This window comes from Tachysurus fulvidraco, chromosome 10, assembly GCF_022655615.1.
Source record: "Tachysurus fulvidraco isolate hzauxx_2018 chromosome 10, HZAU_PFXX_2.0, whole genome shotgun sequence".
NCBI lineage: Eukaryota > Metazoa > Chordata > Actinopteri > Siluriformes > Bagridae > Tachysurus > Tachysurus fulvidraco.
Window position 1 is genome coordinate 12,090,069 of NC_062527.1, and position 19,242 is coordinate 12,109,310.

Genomic DNA, 19,242 nt, shown 5'->3' on the forward strand with positions numbered 1-19,242 from the left:
GGTAGCTGTGCCACACACACTGACTGGGATATATTTAATAATAATTTGAATATGTTTACTGAGTAAAATATTAATTGCAAAATTGGGAACAGGCCCATATGACTGAATTGAACTACAATGTCAACATAGAGTATGAGAAAATAAGCAAATATACAAAGAGCATTATGGCTCACTGGAGGCCCCTGCACCAGCTCATTAACAGCTCCTCACAGACACACAGTCTTCTCAACGGCATAATGGTGTTAAATTAACACATCACCACAAAAAGGGGCATTTACAGTTCCAGACTGTCATCATCATCATCATCAACCTCCTTTCCACATGTGGAGAAAGGAAAGACACACGCCTGGAATTAGGAAGAAAGAAAGAAAGAAAGAAAGAAAGAAAGAAAGCAAGAAAGCAGAGAGAAAAGAATCCTTTAATCGCTGCCCTCTTTATTGTTTATGGACGATAATCTCCTTGAGCCAGGGAAAAACACAGCACCTTAAATGCGGTCTCATGAGTCAAATCCCACAAACTCCAGAGGTGTAATTTCACTTTGCTGTGATAACATAGCTGATAAATACATCTAAAACAGTGAGTGGAGAAAGAACTCGAATAAAACATTGTAATTATATGAGGCTGTCACTGAAATCTCAGGGACAAAGGCAAAGAAAGTATTTAACAGATTCCAGGGTTATACCAATTTGAACCACTAGGGGATCTAATGAGCTGTCTGATTTCAAATACAATATTTGGCCAATGTGCTGAGGCATCAGTTGTGATTCAAAAAGACTTCAAAGAAAAATCTGATATTGGTCACAATAAGAAATAAACTGATTTCACTTATGTTTTAGTCTCTATGTCATATTTATTATTAATAAACATTCAATCATTTTAAAGATCAAAAACCTTTAATTGAAATCTTTCCATCTTACCCAAATGAAGTCATTTATGTGAATGAAAAGTTCTCTATATCTCCAAAATACACTTGCTGGACAAGGTGTCTTCTTGTTTTCCTTAGTTATAGACACATAGAGCTGCCGATTAGACAGCGAACATTATATATCAAAGTAATAGTAACAGGACTGACTGCAGAAGACTCCAGGGTTTCTATAAATGCAAATTAAAGATCAGTAAAGATCTACCTAGGTTAGAGATTAAGATCTTAAATGTCCTGCACAGAGCTCTGATCTCAACCCTGTTGAACACATTCAGAGTGAACTGGAACACTGACTAGATTGCACCTCAGGTCTCCTCATCCAACATCAGTGTCTAATCTCACTAATGCTCTTGCTGCTGAATGATCACAAGTCCCCACAGCCATGCTCCAAAATCTAACAGAAGGCCTTCCCAGAAGCGTGATTAATGAATGCGATCTCCAACAAGCACATGTGTGATGGTCTGGTGTGCTTCTAATAGAGTTTATTAACTTTTGCAATAGACATCTAATTGAGGAGATTAAAGTTATTTGTAATTACAAAATGCCAGTGATAGTGTGCACAAAAAATGAAACAATAAAACGAAAAATGAATAGAAACACATTTTTGGAGCACAGTTACATACAGAATAGGTGACTTTACACTCTGCTCCAAGATATGTGGCATTGCCCAAGCGGCAATCTGAAAATATTAGTTGTTTGTTTTCAGGGCGAATTTAGATACAAGTAAACTGAGAAAATGCCAAAGACAAAAGTAAATAAATGGAGACTAGGTTTACATGACCGAGCTGAGAGAAGTGCTGTAGCTACAGGATAGTGTCAACAACCAAAAATGTCATCTATGCCATGAACAGTGGCACGAGAGATTATTTGCCATAATGAGCTTCGTTGCATTGATTAATCAGTGGTCATCATCCAGGAGACCCCTGTGCTAGTAGCAAAATACCACATGCTCTCCATGGCATTTACTGCAGCCTGTTGGCTAGCTTTAGCTGGCTGTCACCAGGGAAACGACTGCCAGTGGCCTGTGTGTGTGTGCTGACAGGGTCATGTTGTTCCGGGCCATGTTGATGCTGGCAGTGTGTATGTATATGTGTGTAGGGTAATAAAATAAATCCACACCAAATTAAAGATGTAGGCACTGTGGGGCAAATATATGACACACCAATAGCATAGGGTGACAAATAACACCTGCAGGACACAATTTTCCCGTTTTATCTGAAATCCAGTCAGGTTGGAGATGTGTGTGTGTGTGTGTGTGTGTGTGTGTGTGTGTGTGTGTGTGTGTGTGTGTGTGTGTGTGTGTGTGTGAGAGTGAGTGTGCGAATGAGCATGTTTGCATTTGTGGAAATGACTGTGTACGTATTTAAGAGTGCATTTTATAGCACAAGGTTTGGACAGAGTTTGTGAAGCAGTAAACTTACAGAAGTAGAGGAAAGAAAGAACTGGAGCGAGAAAAATAGAGAGAAAGAGACATAAACTAGACCAACCACATCCCTATTATTGTTACTGTTTTTTGTATATTTCAGAATTTAACTTAGAGCTGTGTTTGTTTGGGCAATACCTTGATACTTTCCCCACTACAGCAAATCCACCTGAATTAAACAGTGATAAAATAATAGCCATGGTGATCGATCAAGTTGCGTGTATAGACAAGCAGAGAGACAGAAAGACAGACAACATAACAGAAGAAAACACCCAAGAGAACTCAGAAATGTGTCCACATTATTATCCATTAAAGAACTTTTAAAACAAATGCAAATAGTTTCAATCATGCTTGAAAAAGAATGTAATTTATTAAATGATTTTTGATTGCTCTCAGACCCCTGAAAGTGCCTTTGCCAAATATGAAACTGCACACATTTGAAATCTTTTTGTCATCCAGCACCATGGGACAAATCAGAGAACTTTCAACACAAAAGAGAATGATGGTTGATGACCTACACAAATCAGCTCATGTATTAAAAAATGACAAAGGCAATTAAAATAATTGCATTAAGCACAATCAGTGCCAAAATAAAAAAAGGTGTTTTTTAAGCCTTCCACAGTGAAGCAGATGTTAGAGGCAATGACGAACACAAAGATCACAGGTTGCAAGGTTTACAGAACATACACTAATACAAGTCTATAAAAGAGTACAAGACAGACATTAGATGAATTGGCTGAGTGCTGCTATTCTCTCCAGAACTGGTATCAATAAAGGGTGTTGATAATTATACAGCCGACTGTATCAGGCCTTGCATTTTACTCACAAATCCCAACTTTTGTATCCACTGCTGACTGGAGTGACCTATCACACCATGATGTGCCATTTGAGTGCACTGCAGGACTGAGTGACTGCTATTCGTCACTGTACCCAGGGCAAACACTAGCTGGGAGGCCTGCTGTAGACATAGCATCAGAGTAATGTTTATTCTCTCCGCAGTGATGGTCCTCGGTGAGGCTGTTCCCAGGTTCACAGCGGCACAGAAGAAAAAACAGCACACCCACAAAGAATCACCATTAATGAATACCGGCAATAATTTAAAGACACTGTCTAAAGCCCACCACCAGCACACACCAGTGTACACACCTAACTGGTGAGAATGATACCTTTCCTACTTGGGAAGAATGTCATGATTCACACTGACTTACTCGTCCTTCTCTATGCTGTGTGTAGCTTTAACTTTAGACTTCATCACTATCATTTTATATAATCATTAGATTAGACTACACAAACAAGGGAGGGAGAAAGAGAGAGAGAAAGAGAGAGAGAAAGAGAGAGAATAATCCAAAGAGGGAGAAAAACAGGAAAGGCAATGCAAACATTATCTTTCTCAAAGAGCCTATTCATGGGCATCCTCACATTTGAGCAACCTGCATTCTTCTGTTATTTACTTCAACACAAGCATACATCAAGCAAAAAAGAGACAGCATGCAAAAGAGAGAAATACAGATGGAGGGGTTGAGGAGGGGAATTTAAAGCCACTCAACTGTGTCAGTACTCTGATTATACATAAGGTGAATAGTTTCAGAGCATCAAGAGAACTAGACTCATTTTTATTTAATCTCCATTCCCTTTTGTAGAGCCAATGTTGGCCCAGCTCACTAAAATAGGAACAGTGGTGAAATTGTGAGATATTGCTAGAGTTGCTTGCCAAGGCTCGCTTCTCAGAGTGGAAAAAGGCTTTGAATGTATAGATTCTCAAGAGACATTCTAGTTTGAATTGCAGCTCTTACAGCTGCCAGTCACAAGGCACCTGGGTCTAATGCAACTTCTATGCAAATTTGAACGCACTATGATGTCCGATTGACAGTCCGTTGAGCATCTGAATGTTTCCATTCACATCAAAATACAGATGATAAATGTTAAATGTCACACATTTACAACCCGAATTCCAGAAATGTTGGGGCGTTTTAATTTTGAATAAAATGAATAATAAGTGACTTTCAAATCACACGAGCCAACATTTTATTCACAATAGAACATAGATAACATAAATGTTTAAAAGGCGAAATTTTACACTTTTATCCACTAAATGAGCTCATTTTAGAAGATTCTAAAAAAGCAAAACATTTTGAAAAGATTCAGCTGGGAGAACATCTACCAACTAATCCATTAATTGATATCAGGTCTGTAACATGATTAGCTTTAAAATGCATGTCTTAGAGAGGCAGAGTATCTCAGAAGTAAAGCTGTGCATAAAAAAACGTGGATTACCTTAAAAACAATGTTACTCAACATCAAATTGCAAAGGCTTGCAACTCTCATCATCTACAGTACATAACGTCATCAAAAAATTCAGAGAAACTGGAGAAATCGCTGTGGGCAAGGGACAAGGCCAAAGACCTTTATTCAAGCCCTCAGATGACACTGGATCACTCATCGGCATTATTTTGTCAATGACATTACTAAATGGGCCAGAATACTTCCAGAAACCACTGTCGGTAAACACAATCCAATCCAGATGCCAACTAAAGCTCTATCATGCAAAAAGGAAGCCATATGTGAACATGGTCCGGAAGTGCCTTCGTGTCCTGTGAGCCAAGGCTCATTAAAATGGACTGTTTGAAAGTGGAAAAGTGTTCTATAGTCTGGCGAGTCCAAATTTAACATTCTTCTTGTTAAATCAGGGACACCGTGTACTCCAGACTAAAGAGGAGGGAGATCTTCCAGCATGTTTTCAGCATTCAGCTCAAAAGCCAAAACTCTTCAGCAGCTGGAATCCCATATCAAGCAAGAATGGGACCAAATTCCAACACCAAAACTCCAGAAACTCATAAGTAATTTTAATTTACTCCAATCTGATAAACATCCCGACTTTTCGGGAACTCTGGCGTTATTTGAAAGAACAATGCATTTAACACCTTTAAACACACCCCTGAGAAAATGTAATTTTTTTTTGTAAATAACTCATTGCAAGGCAAAACTATACACACCCATACCACTATTCACACATTCCCGGACAACTTAGAGATGCTAATCAGCATACAAATCATGTCTTTGGACTGGAGAAGCAAACCAGAGTAACCAGAAGAAACCCCTGAAGCATGTGGAGAACATAAATTCCAAAGTGTATGTTTCATGCAAAGAAAAACACATCACCAAAAGAACACCGTGCAGCATGGTGGTGGCAGCATCATGCTTTAGCGTTGCTTTTCTTTACCAAGTGAAGCAAGGTGACTACTGTCCCATGCCCTGAATGACCTCATTTCCTCACTGATTTCTTCTAGGCCAAAGGAAAACCTAATGTAATCTAAACCTGGAGTCAGTGGTAACATCTTGCTGCAGAGCTTAGAGGGTTAGGAGGAGGCAGCTTAGCAGGTTGCAGAGTATATTTAACTTTTTGCAGCTGCTACGCTGTGGCATGTGGTACAATCCTGATGCGTGTGGCCTTACCATACAGAGAAAAAAAAGATGAAGTGAAAATGAAGATGAGGGAGTGGAGCAGTGCTGACACCAGTAACCCATTTGACTTGATGTAATAATTACAGATATAGGAGATGATATAATGTCATGTACAAACAAGTCTAATGTACACAAACTCACGTATGTGCACACATATAACCATAAGTATATTTGCTACAGTCTTACTTTATTAAAAAAAATGAGAGGAATGATCTACGACTCTGGTGGCTATGCAGATGCAGTATTTGCAATAGGGAGAGAGAGTCTCTGATGATGTCCTGTGTGCTGTTTTCATTATTTGTTTTAAATTCACAACCTCTGAGACTTGGGAAATCCCATACCTGATGACTGAGCAATGCATCTCCTCAGAATGGGGGTGTGGGGCAAAAAGACACTGCTGAGCTTTCTTTTGGCTTGGGAGATTGTGTTGAATGTTCACTGCAACATGTACAGCAAGGACCTTGGAGCTCTTATGTGTTTTGAGGTGGGGCTGTTTATATGCAATGGAGCATGATTATCATTGTCTTCTTAAAGTCAGCAATCATCTCTTGATTTGTCCACATCGGGTTGCTCAACCTCCTCTACAACACTGTGAATAAGTTATAAACTAGATCAACTGCAGGAATGCGATTCGAACAATGTGTCATCAGATGGTTGGAAAATTATGATCAGTCTAAAGTTCATTCACTAAATGTAGTCACATTTTGTGTCAAGACCCTTTAAATAATTAAAAAAATTAATAAGAAAGAAGTTACATTTAAGCATTTGAATGTGGGCATTACTGTATAAGGTCAAAACGCTCTGTAGGTATAGAAATAAATTTGTTCTCATAGATTGATGCATGTTTTTTTTTTTTGTAGAATGATTGTGAAAAAAAACCTCACAGTATGCACCATGTGCATCCTTGCTGAGATGAACACAACATAAAACCATATGCTAGACTGAGTGAACTCAGACACATTGTCTTTGTTTCAACTTCATACGGTATGTGCACAGGCTCCTGAACACACACCCACACACTGCCTTCAATGTATCTGTGTGTGGGTATGTGGTAACAATGGTTCGTGGCTTAGTAAAGGCAACTCTGTCTGAGACTTCCACATAAACCTTTAATATAAGGCCTTTTAAAATGCAGTAGGCCATCAGAAGTCAGTGCACCCTGTAATTGACCTTAAAATACTTTCTGAAGAGGTCGGAGGCAATGTCATTGGCCAAAGGCCCAAGCGGTGGCTAAATTGCTGGAGCCCATAGGAGCCTGGGAAGACTTCATGGTGTATATTTAGTGTCCTGTCCTTTGATTGGGGACAAGAGACACACAGATAATGCCAGTCTGCATGTAAAACCACGTGTATCCGCCCTGAGGTGCCCCATCTGTGGTATGCTCTTCTCTCCCACGGCAATGGTGAGACAGAACAGGTCAGAGCTGTATCTCAGACAGACAGGAAGTTCTGCCTCTGAATCAGACCTGCTTCAGTCCTGTACTGGAGCTTATCTTGTTCTAATGAAACCATTGTCTTTCTTTAAGTAGATTGCTAGTTTCTTCACTCAAAATATAAAAGCTGATACCGTTGACTGTTATTTGCAATAAAATGTATTCACTGACTGTACTCAAGGTCATTTGTCTTCATGTGTAATTTTCCATTCCTGCAATAAGATATAACCAGAAAAAGCCAGGAGCCCAGTACACGTTCTCTGCAACATGTATGAACAGGACACCCTTCTACTTCATATCCACAAGCGATACAAAAGATTCAATTTTGAATCAACCTTAAGTGTCATCCTTCATGCCCTGAATTCCTTATCTGCCCCTCAGTAACACCTATGTAATTTAAGCTTGTTTTTCGTGAGGATTAATGGGAAGAAATCTACCATGGATACTGTCTGTCTCATGAAGTGCACAGATGCCTGCAATGGAACAATAAAAAGAAGCCTCTGTTGTAGACATTTTATGCATATCACCAGATCTAGTGTGGTTAGTTTGTGTTATCTTTTGTAAATTGCCTATTAATTACATAAGACTAACATGACCGCACTTTCACACTCAATCAAAAAGAAAAACGGAGTCTCTGCCAAGCATGTGTGCTGCTTCAGTGAAGATTCACTACTAACTGCAGCAGTAATCCTAATTGTGGTTAATGTTTGGAAGACGAATAAATGTGTTTAAGACAAAAATTCTGTCGACAAAGTTATTAGGTTTGTGCAAGCATTGCCTTCTCTCAGATTGGCTTTTAGCCCCATAATATACTATAATTCAGTACAGGCATATTGATACACACACACACTTTGCAATCAATCCATGGCCTCTGTTTTTTATCTTGTTTATTATAAGGCCTTTGATTCAAGGACAGATTCATAGGAGTTTAGAGAATGATGGACTAAGGAAATAAAACTTTTCTAAATCATTGTGGAGTCTGCCAAATGTCGTTGGTGCTGTGGATATAGACCATGTTAAGAGATAACGACCAAATATTTTTTACTTTATCTTTTTGATCTTTCACAAAGAAATGAAATCACAGACGAATTAGAGTGAGAGAATTTAGAGTCATGGCTCTGTGCTGCTCTTGCCAAAGTGACAGATATGACAGATCAGCAGATGCTTGCCCATCTGGGACAACTGTGGCTGTCAGCCCACGCACTGAGGACACCGAGTTCAATTGTGTAATTTAATTCAGGTGAAGTATTCTCACATTAATAAAAGCCATATTGCTCCAAAAATTATCCAGCTTTCTTTTGATTTTCTTTCCTTCATGTGAGTTGACCCACCACCTCTCACCATCTTATACAGTACTATATGTACAAAGACTTCTCTGGCACAAGATCAAAGAGGGAGAGAAACTGTTAGATAAAGAGAAAACGTCACACAGAGAAGAAATAAACACTTGACAGAACACCCCATATGCTGTCATTACATTACCAAGCTCAAGAAATCTGAGAGTGTGATGTCTCGGCCGTGAACTTTTGTGTTAAGCCTTGTTTATAAACCTGATTCTTACTCTTTATACTGTATGGAATCAAATGGATTGCATGGCTAGGATAGAATGACACAAGGTTCTCTGTGCTGTAGATTGTAAAAATAAAAAAATAAAAAAAAAAGTCAGGACATAGATCTAAGAACATGATCCAGCCTAATTTTAAGTCCTCTTAATCAACAAACCTCTGGAGATCTACTCAGAGATCCACTACAGACCAGTGATACACTATACAGTCGTGTAACCATAGTGAACAACAGTGAAGAGTCCTGAATGTTCTGCTTCAAGTTTATTGTTAGAGAACAATTAGCAAACTATTATTTTAATGTGCATCTGTCTTCAGTTAATGTCATTAAAATCTTCTCATGGGGTTATAGTGTATAGTTTTTAAGAGAATTAAAGTTTATGAATTAAAATTACACTAGCTTTGTGTTTTTCAACAATTAATTTTGCTAATGATCTTTGTGTTTTCTCTTTGAGCTCTCCACATCCCCTCAGCTAACCACTCCAAGCATCATTTCCAATCGCTTCCTCATCAGTGGAAGAAGAGTGCCGCCTCTCTGGCTCTCCAACAGCAGGCCACATTAACGGTTGCAGGCAGCGTTACTGATCACAATGTGTTTTTCAGTCTTATCCAGCACTGCAGGGTTTCGGAATCTCTAATGGAGAGCTAACTGGCCTGTATCGCCCTCTTCCCGCTAAGTCAGCACAGTTTTGGGCCAGAACTCAGGCTGTCCCACTCTCTGGCTGTGATAAATGAATAATAATAAGACACAAATTTTGCTGGTTCTCCATCAGCTTCATTTTTTTCATGTGCTTTTTCTGGAACTTTCCCCTTTATTCACTGACCACATAGCAGCACGGTGATGTAACATTTGGGCCATGGTATTGGCTGCAAGCTCTCATCCACCACTTGAGTGGGGCAAAATGCACCCCAGTGTACTTTTCTTTTAAGAGGGAACATGAAATTAGTGGTGAATCATCTCTGCCGACCATGTTATTATATCATTTCTTTTACTTTTTACCAAGATGATTTCGATTTATCAAAATTTCCAGGAAATCAAACCCAAGCCTGGAATAAATGGCTCCACATCTTAAGGATAGCTATCTAACCAACTAACCTTAATGGAAGGCTATTTCTCTGCCAAATTTTTGTCCCAAACAAGACAAAATGATGTTTCCATAATTTCAAGTCAAATCAAGTATTCAACCATATTTAAATCTACAAATGACTATAATCATTGAATCACATAAAAAAAAATACAAATACGTTTTTCCAGCAGTAGTTGGATTGATATTTGTGTATAGAGCACAAATAGAAATCCAAGAGGTCTTATAACATTTGTTCAGTTTACTCTTGCCAGTTCACATATATCATGCTCTGAATGCCTGTACACATTTTAGATATATTATCCTAGAATACTATATTCTATTATTGAGATATTATACTGGAAATGCATCCTATGACCATGATATGTGTTAAGTACTACCTGGGAAGAAAATATTGACACTAGAATACATTATTTACAGTGATAGACTATTAACAGTGGGGGTTCCGATGTATGTTTAAGAGGATTTATACTATACAATAAAGAATTCTCTAGAAAACTGTATACAAAGACAAACTAATAGACAATGTCAACCTACTATTTCATCTTGGCACTTCTACACATTAAATCCTCATGGATCTTGTAATGGATTTTTAATGTTTATAATGTGCATATCACAATATTATGCATGTATTGCACAAGCTGGAACTTCAAGCAAATATAGTCCTTCTGTTCAATGTTTCCTTCAAAGCCACAACCCCAGAACACTTGAACCCACACTGCCTGGGCTTGAATGCCTAAAGGGGAGCTTCCTGATTCAATAGAAACATGACTGACAGAAAACTAGAGAAATCTCCTTGTACTGATTAGCTGCATGTTGGTGATCCACATCTCCTGAGTCTGGAATGCCACAGAGACGTGTATTTTTCCTCTAAGTAGATATTTTATTGACAGCTGCCAGAATTTGAGAACTCTGTCAAATAATTCAAAAGGTGTTCTCATAAAAAAAAATAAATCACTGACCCAGCCTTGAACTAACTGATCTGAGCAGCTATAGAACAAGCACATAATCTTATAATCTTAGAGGCTGCACATTTTGATGTACTGGAGATTTGATCTTCTGCCTGAGACGCCACATGCAGCCCAAGCAGATGGAGGAGACTTCTGTCACGTTACTGTTCCGCACATCTCTGTACGCACATGCCAGCTGGGAACGAGTCCACATCAATGGCAGGCAACTTGAGCTTTCTGTGATAAGCCAGTAGGGAAGAAAAGAAACAAGCAGTGTTAATTGTGTACTGTCAAAACAGAAGGGTTAGCAGGAGGATCTCCATAACAAGCACTCTGGACCATGTGTACACAACAGGAAATCCCAAATCATCTGCACATTCTCCTCTACTGGCTCTCTAATGACCTCTCTGGCCCTGACCTGTGAAAGGCAGCAAGAGGTGACAGCTTGAAGAGCAGTTAGCCAGAATAGAGTGAGGTAGTGAATCAGAGGATGATGATGGAAGAAGGTTTATTCAAAAGGGGTTTTTTTCCGAAGGCTCTTTGTATACAGTATATTCATGACACATTTAAGCCAAGCCACAATTTCCCCATTAAACAGAGATTTACGTAATTTGTTCTTCATGCAGTTAAACGCCCTACTGATGTCCGTTATCCCTATACGTATGGAAGCTGAGCCCCACATTTGGGTGGCGGTATCCAGCTCAGTTCTAGCCTGGCGGAATGTGACCCTGCATTGCTGAGCACATCTGAGATTTATAGAGGTGCTGCAGGCCTTGCATGTGGCAAGCAGATGGTGGCATCATGCTCTTCTTCTCTTTCTTCTTCTTCTTTGTTTTCTCTTTCTTTCATTGTTCTTTTGCATATCAGTGCTGATTTTGCAAAGCCACCACACTCCTTCTGCCCCAACAAAAACATGTTACTCATCTCACACACGTGTTTCAGGCCCAATCCAACTCATCACTGCTCATTGTTAACCTCCAACTCCCATCATCACTCTCATTTGTGAGTCCTTTAAATGGTCGGTGTCCTGTCCTGCCCGTTCACTGCACACTCCAAACACACAAGCACATGCACACACTGAATAACTTTCCAGTCAACCAAGCAACACTTTCCTGAAGCCATCAGAAAACCCCCACAATTCCATACATGTTGGTTCAGAACCAGTTCCCTGCACTATCATTAATCCTGATCATGTTTGACATCGGCTAAATGAGACAAATTGCAACGGTGTCTCTGCAATGCTAAGTAGATCAGAGGTCACTTCCTCGCTTTTCAATTTGCTTTGTCAGCTACACTTTCAGGTCTGGATCTAGGCTCCTGAATTCCTGACACAGACAAACACACACAAACTCATGCATTTACACACAAAAACACACACAGATATATAGAGCTTATGTCTCACATTTTGTGCTGCTCACATTTAATCAGACATGTGGAGAGAGGAGCTGCAGAAGCAGTCTCACAGTCATATGAGCTCACTCTTTCACAAAAGCATTCACATGTCTGCACGCATTGTTCAAATTATGGGGCAGTCAGGGGTAGCTCTGGTCCCCTAAAAGTTGACCAACACTGACGTAACAGAAGGTGAAATATAGGTTGTAAAGTGATAATTAATATTTATCTATATATTATATATATTTATATAACACTTGATATTTACCGTAAATGTAATTTAATCGCCCACAACCCATATTCTCTTTGTTGTAGCATTTCTCTAATAAGGCAAACGAGTCGCTGCTCTTTATTTTGAACTGCTCTTTATGTTGATCATGAGGAGTTAAAAATTCAATTAGAACATTGTTTTTTTTAGCTGTCTATTATTTTTCTGGCTTTTTGCAGAATCTATATTTCAATCTGGCTGTAACAAAATCTCAGTGTGGAAACAATCACATACCAGTCTCACCAGTGGATGAAAAGAAATCACTTAAACATAAGTAATACCAATCTACACATAATTTCAAGAGGTCAAACAATGTCAGGTTGCAGCATGTTCAGCATCAGATGTTTTAATGTGCACGCAAGTGAAAGGGCTACTACTGACAGCAGCACAAACAAACCCTGCACCCGACTCGAGTGTAACACAAGCAGACCAAAAACTGTAAATAAGAAGAACAATAAGCAGAACAAATGCTATAGGTTAAAGGCATCTGCTTTACTTTTCCAATGTGATCAAGTGTCCTCATGCTCTCTCCTACTGTACATATCCTATACCCTTCTGAAGGTCTGATAAGCTGGGCTGAACAAACTACAAGCATCTTGTCTTTCAATCAAACCAAAATAATGAGGCATCACCAGGGGGATAGAACACAATGTGATCTACAGCTACACCTTCGAGGTCATGGACTTATCCAGGCAATAAACCGACAAGCACACACACATCCCTGCCAAACAGCATCAGCTGCATGTCCTGTTTCCACTCCATAATCACTCATTTCCATCATTCTCAGTGTCTGAGCATGCAAGTTAAAGTTTATGTGTGTGTTTGTGTGTATAAGTGTGGGCGGGCGACACACTTGGTGAGCTGCCAGGGGGACTCACCCCTGGGTGATGCAGTTTTCATCTGGCCTGACAAGCTGCAGGAATACAACCAGGCATACAATCAGAGTTGTTTAGAATCACTTTCACTGTAGCAAGACAGTTCTTTTTCCAAATACAGCTCTTTAACTAGTGATTACCATTCAGCTGGTTGGCTGGCTCTGGCCTGTTTGGAGAAAATAATACTATTTATCAACTTTAATAGAGCATTTGTCAGACTATATATTAAATATCTATAGTCTCTGGTCATAGAGAAACAGCAAGGCCAGTTCTTTTGTTTTGGCTATACAGTAAAGACATTTCAGCTCCAGATCAATCTGAATTTCATCTGATATGTACATCTACATGTGTTAAACAACTTGGCACCTTTAGTGGAAAACCACCCAATTTGGAACATATACTCTTAAATGTTAATGAAACCTTATATTTGGTTGCATATTGCTTGTATGTAGTGACTGCATGAAGCCAACAGCACATCTTTATGCAACACATATTACAATATTGCAGGCGTTCCCCACAGCCTCTTTGAGTTTTTGTTTTCATTGGGGAGTTTCTCTCTTCAGTCTTCTCTTTAGGGAGTGAGAGGCTGCTCAGTTGGGTTAAAGTGTGGTGATTGACTTGGCCAGTCTAGCCCCCCCACCCCCACCCCCCACCCTAGCCCCTTATTCAAGTCTGTGTGTTTTGGGTCATTTTCTTTCTGTATGAAGTTCCTCTCGGTTATATTGGATGCTTTTCTCTGTAAATTGGCAGAGAGAACATTTCTGTCGACTTCTGAATTAATTCTGCTGCTACCGTCATGAGTTACATCATCAATAAAGATTAGTGAGTCTGTACCAGAAGCAGCCATGCGAGCCCAAGTCATGACACTACCTCCACCATGTCCCAGCAAGCTTGTATGTTTTGGATCATGAGCAGATCCTTTCTTTTTCCACACTTTTCCACCCTTTCAACACTTTTGTAGGTTCAGCTTGGTTTCTAAAGTTCTGTGCATCATCTCTGTATTTCTTTGAATATTCCAGTTCGACCTTTTGATTCTTACTGCTGATGAGAGGTTTGCATCTAATGGTATGGTTTTTATTTCTTCTCTTGAAGTCTTCTTCGAATGGTGGATCATGATACCTTCACCCCTGACCTGTGGAGGTTGAAGATGTCAAAGACTGTTGTTTTGGGGGTTTCTGCACAGCTCTCACAATGTTTCTGTCATCGACTGGGCTTGTTTTCCTTGGCATGAGCTGCTTTAGTTCTGCTTGTTAGTACACCCTTTATTTCTTTATTTTTCAAGACATTCCAAATTGTTGTACTGGCTGAGCTCAATGCTTGTGCAATGGCTCTGATCAATTTTCCCTCTGTCGTCAGCATCAACATGGCTTGTCCTTCTCCCAGACACGGCTCTCTAGTCGTGTCCGTTTCTTGTCCATGTCCATGTTCTTTTTTATAAACAAATGCAGGTGAAACACAATAGGAGACCTTCAGAGCTATTAAAAGTCACATGGACTAATATTTTTATCACTTGGGTGGTTTTAAATAAAAAGTGCCATGCTGTTTAACCCTTTTAGACCCAACGCTAGGAAAAAGGCGACTTCACTGACCCCTTTCACCCACAAATATATGGCAGATTTTCTTCTTTTTAGTGAGTCTACCCCTAACAGTGACGTCTGCATACAGTACCTGAATAATAAACACCACTTTTTTACAAGAAAGCTTGTCATTCACACAAAAACTTTTATAAGGTTAACAAATCTAGATGCATATATAACAAAATAATTGACCTTGCATTGCAATACTTTCAGGGGGGACTGCATGACTAGGTTTAACTCAAAAGCTTACGCTTTTAAAAAGCTATGTATTCTTACAGATGGTCTACATGTGTACCTCTTATGTATATACATGTGTAACAACTTTTACAAATGTATCGTAGCAGTGTCTATCTCAGGTAAACTGCATAAATGTGTAAATAATTACTCACATACAAACTCTGATATTCTTCTATATCATGTTCCACAACAAATACTGTGCAGATTTAAATATACAGTGTTGTCTATTAAATCAGAGACAGTTTCTGTTTATGTAGTATGCAGGTTGTTTAAAAGGACTACAGTAGCTGCTAGTTGTTGGATTACTGTATGTTGCTTTAATCAATGATATTGGGGAAAAAAATCAGAAAATCAGCTATTCATCACTGAGCTTTATACACGTAATTATCTAAAGTCTCGTTAAAACACTGTCGAGATAAATCTTGCATGAGCCAAATTAAAGTTGTGTAGCTGCATAAGATAGAATTTAACTGTAAGTCATCTGCAACAGTACATGCATCAGTTATACTAAAATTGCATGTTTCTGTGTAACTCAACAGAGTTGTTTAATATAAAGTAAGACATTTGACATTTGCATGAAAGAATTCAAAACCCCCACAAAGCTGTAGCTGTTAAGGAGGAGCCTCAGTGATTTACTCATTAATCATCCAGATAAGTACTGGCCATTGGGCTGAGAGTTGAAGTGACTAGCCACTGTTAGCTCAGATACAAGAGAAGCCTAGCTGACTGACTCATGGACGGTTTGAGACATAATGCTTTTTTAAATAGTACAGCCAGCCATGTGAAATCAGTGAAAAATGTCTAGATGTCTGTTTTGTTGTCAAAGAGGTTGACAATCTGTCCATCTGTTCTAATCTTATGGTTTGCTCTCCCTGTCTTTCTCACACATGCACACACTACAGTATACAGCTGTGTTTGTGCCACTTGTGTGAGTGTGTGTGCGTGAGTGTGTCCGAAGCCTGGGTTTTTGTGGTTGCCCATGCCGTTCCACATTCTCTCGACTCTGCCACATGATCTCAGCAGGAAGGCGTCTAATTCGGGTGAGAGCGGAGGATGGAGTCTGGAGCCAGTCAGCTGAAGCAGGCTTTTCTTTCTTCCTCTCTCTCACTCTCTCTTTCTCTCTTCCTCCCCACTGTGCAGGGTGAGGTTCATTTTACTGCCATTATAAGAAGCACACTATTGATATAGGAGGTAGGCTGGACAGGTCCCCAGGCAAGAACATTAAAAGCGTAAAGTCAAGTGCCTAGAGAGTGAACAGAGAGCACAGCAATCGTCTCCCCTTCCCCTCTCTCCCTCCCTCTCTGTTCTCTTCTCTTCCCTCAGGTATGGAGACAGTAATGCCTGTCTGGAGGAAGAAGTAAACCAGATGAGGACTCTTTATCACACCACCCTGAAGCAAACAAGGCAAATAAACACAGGTTATCAGCCCACAGTGGCTTAATTTGCCCACAAACACACAATACCCAAACCCACTGTAAATGCACATTGCAGTGCCACACACAAACACAATCACTATCATACAAATAACAAATAATACACAAATGTCTATACCATATGCAGAGAAACTAAGTCTGAAGCATTTTTCCACAGAACTCTGGCTCATAACCAAGAATTTTGAATACAGCTTCAGTCACCAGTGAGATTATTGTGGCAACATGCCATGGCAGATGCCTTTAAAATGGACAAGTAACAGAACTGGTGTTTAAGTCCAAGAACAATAATGTCCAAGAACAAAGTGCAATGCACAAAACAGATTGTAACTAGTGAAATGTGCACACGCACACACATACACACATACATACATACATACATACACACCCACACTGTCTCACACATACACTCTTGCACATGCACACACAAACTTGCAGACACATACACACACTCCTGCAGAGGCACACACACATACAGTACCTGCAGCAGCCAAGCACAAAGAGGCGTATTAAGAACCGGCGACTTAAGTTCACAAGTTACATCAATATTTACATATGGAGTCGAGTAGCACATAAGGTTAAGTTGAATTTCTGGGCTCCTCATTCAGATTTTAAAAAATACCTACATGTGGTTCACAGTGCCAAAGTTATCGTTTCTACTGGTCTGGTCTAACCATCTACACCGCCTCACCCCTCCACACACAAAGACCACCACCTTCAAACACAAGCCTTAAGCTTTTAACTCACTGACCAACCAAAAATAATACAGGGACTTACAAGAAATAGACCTTCAAAAACAAATCTTTCTATTGTATGCTGTAAAATTTTCTATTTAAAATAAAACAAAACGTGTAAAAAGGATCAAATCTGGCCAAGAAACTATACGGATGTCATAAAACTGTTAAGTGACCAACAAAAACATTAAAAGACCAGTGGTGCTGCTTATATGAAGAAAAAAAAAAGCCTGAAATGTTGAATGAGCAGCAGAAAAAATACTTAGTTAATGAAATAAATGAATTTGCCATGAAGTAAAACTGAAGGAAGTGGATAGGAAGTGACCAGGAAACTCACACACTCACACTCACACACACTCACACTCACACACACTTTGATTCTGATCTCAGCTGATGCTCCATGTGTCTGTTGGAAGCCCCATTCAAAAACAAGTGCAATGTGCCAATTATGAGTGCAGAAATATGAAACTTGTGTACTCTTTGACCGACAGCCTTAGTGTTGGTTTAAGATGAAGGAGCTTAGAAACACATAAAAGATGACATATTTAACACATCAAAAACAAAATGGCCTTGTTGACATTAAGCAGTTTCTAAAACTGATTTTTTTTCACAAAGCACAAATGGAGAAATATTTCCTTTAGATTATAAACAATGACTGCATTTGGGGGAAAAAATGATCGGGTATGACACTGGGTGAGAATGATTCGCACTGAGGTGCTGTGTGTGTGTGTGTGTGTGTGTGTGTGTGTGTGTGTGTGTGTGTGTGTGTGTGTGTGTGTGTGTGTGTGTGTGTGTGTGTGTGCATACTTTCTGATACTTGGTCATGGCTCTATCATAGTCCTTGGGCTTGACTTCCACATGTTACTGATTATCTGTAATTTACTAGTTGAGTCCATCCCTGAGTCTCAAAACTGTGTCCATCAGGGAGGAAAACAAGAGCAAACAACCTGTGGCACTATCCATTCCCACATAATATCTAGCATCATACCCAGCCAGCTTCAGCTTTTATTCAGCCAAAGCCCAAAATGCATCCTGACAGCATCTCCAACACATAATGACACTCCTCTGAACCGATGCGCTCTTACTTTTCTTATTGCCATGTGTTTTTAGCCCACAATTTGATTGCTTTTCGATTCAGTGTACTATTCTGAGATAATAAAAGGATTCACAGCGTTCCTGAGGTTTCATTTCTAAAGTATACATAATGATTTTATTTTCTGTATGTCGACTTCACTTCACGCATTGAAAACACCTTTTTATGTGTATGAATAAAACATGAAAAACACATCATGTTTATTTAGATACTCTTAGTTTTAACATATATACAAGTTGATGTAAAAGTGTCTACCTGACCATCTCACATGCATGTCTATTCTCTCTCTCCTCATCCATCCATATATCTAAGCCAGATTTCTAAATCATTCTGTTTATTTTTGCTCACTCATATATCTGGACTGTAGTATGGCCTCCACTGATGGGATGCTTCCATTGTCTACTGTCTTGTTTACTGCTATTGCCTTTGACTTTAGACTTCTTTATAAAACATTTCTTGTAACTTTCTGGATTTCAGATATGACTTAAATGTCATTTAATATCATCTAAATTGATATTTGTTTAAACTGATCAGGAAAAGACTGTAGTGCCCACAGATAAGGAAATGAAAACCCAATAACTAACTGCCTCAAACACATTGGGAAAGAAACATTTTTAAATGTATCTGTTGTAAGAATAAACTGTAAAACTTGTGGGAGTGTTTTATTTAATCAGAATGTCCTGCAACGCTTCTGCTGAGGAACTGGTTTGCTCAACTGCACAGATAAATAACATATCAGGCACGACAATGGTTTTAATTTCATGCAACAATATTTAGTCATTTCAAATACTAAAATAAAT

At 39.2% G+C, this 19,242-nt stretch overlaps 1 protein-coding gene across 3 annotated transcripts in view; it reads right to left on the minus strand.

The window, feature by feature from the left end:
• The window catches only part of LOC113659969, a 182,471-nt gene that overhangs the window by 39,086 nt on the left and 124,143 nt on the right, over positions 1-19,242 (minus strand). The gene's annotated exons all lie outside the window — the stretch shown is intronic.